This window comes from Echinops telfairi, unplaced genomic scaffold (genome assembly GCF_000313985.2).
Source record: "Echinops telfairi isolate 266 unplaced genomic scaffold, ASM31398v2 ScPeMD7_7;HRSCAF=31, whole genome shotgun sequence".
Taxonomy (NCBI): Eukaryota; Metazoa; Chordata; class Mammalia; order Afrosoricida; family Tenrecidae; genus Echinops; species Echinops telfairi.
In genome coordinates this window covers 11,506,003-11,507,239 of record NW_022103904.1, presented here as the reverse complement: position 1 = coordinate 11,507,239, position 1,237 = coordinate 11,506,003, and positions in this window count along the sequence as shown.

Below are 1,237 nucleotides of genomic sequence, written 5' to 3'. Positions count from 1 at the left end.
CAAGAGAATTTTGGGAATGATGAGGGCAACAAATGTATAGATGTGCTTTACACAATTGATCTATGTATTGTGATAAATTGTATGAGCCCCAATAAATTGATTAATTTAAAAAATATTATGAGATAACTTCACCTTGGTCATGTTCTATGAAGATGTTTGCATAAATTTGGGATTATCTAGTATTGGTTACTTGGTAGAACTTCCATAAAAATATCAAATAGATCACTGTTGTTCCCATGTCCCTGGGTTGGTTAACACCCACTTCCTTTCCCCCACCTACCCCTCTCCCATGTCCCCCCAGAAACATCGGTCTATTGTTTTCTCCTCCAGATTGTTTATCCAGCCTATTTATCTAGATAGACCTGCAAAAATAATAATATGCACAAAAGAACAAGACAGAGCAAAACAAAGCAACAAAAGAAAACAAAATGACGACAACAAAAAACATCAATGACAAAAAAAAGAGAGAAAAGCCTGTAAATAGTTCAAAGTCTGTTTGTTGACCTTCGGGAATGTTTTCTGGTTGAATCTGATGGGGTGCCACACCCTGGCCCCAAAGTCTATTTTTGGTATTCCCTCAGGACTTCCTTGCTCTGCTCCCCTTGCTGTTCTGTTGCACACCCTTAGTGTTTTACCTTGGTGTGGTGGGGTCAGATCAGGCACAATACCCACACTGCGTCTTCAGTGTTGTCCCCTGTAGGGCTATGAGTCAAAGAGGGATGTTGTGTCTCATAGTGGGGCCTGTCATATGGTCCTCTCAGTGCATTGGCTGCTCTGAGCGGGGATATCAATCCTCAAGGCTTGATGGGCCAGCGTGTGCTCTCTTCCACTCCCTTCATTTGCTCCTATATGCTCTGATCAGACTTGTCCCTATCCCTGACCTGTAGCTTCAGTGCTGTCCTCTGAAGTAAATTCTCCTGGGGGGAGGGGCAGCTGTCCATGTTGTTTGGACTGGGGCCAGCCCCTAAGACTTCTCTACTGGCTCCCTGCTTCATGCCGGCATGTTGCATTCACATCTTGGAGCACAGGGTTCAAGTCTGGTCCATCTTCCCCTATGGAAAGATAAACAATACCTTCCCCTTGGGTGAGTTAGTGCCCTGTTCCCCTATGACACATTTCTCTCTTTTTTTTTCTCCCCCTCCTCCTTTTTAGTTGACTATCATATGTACCCCTGGATTTGGTCTGGCCCCTGCCATACTATCTGGACCTCACCCCAAGAATGTTTGTATACAGTAGC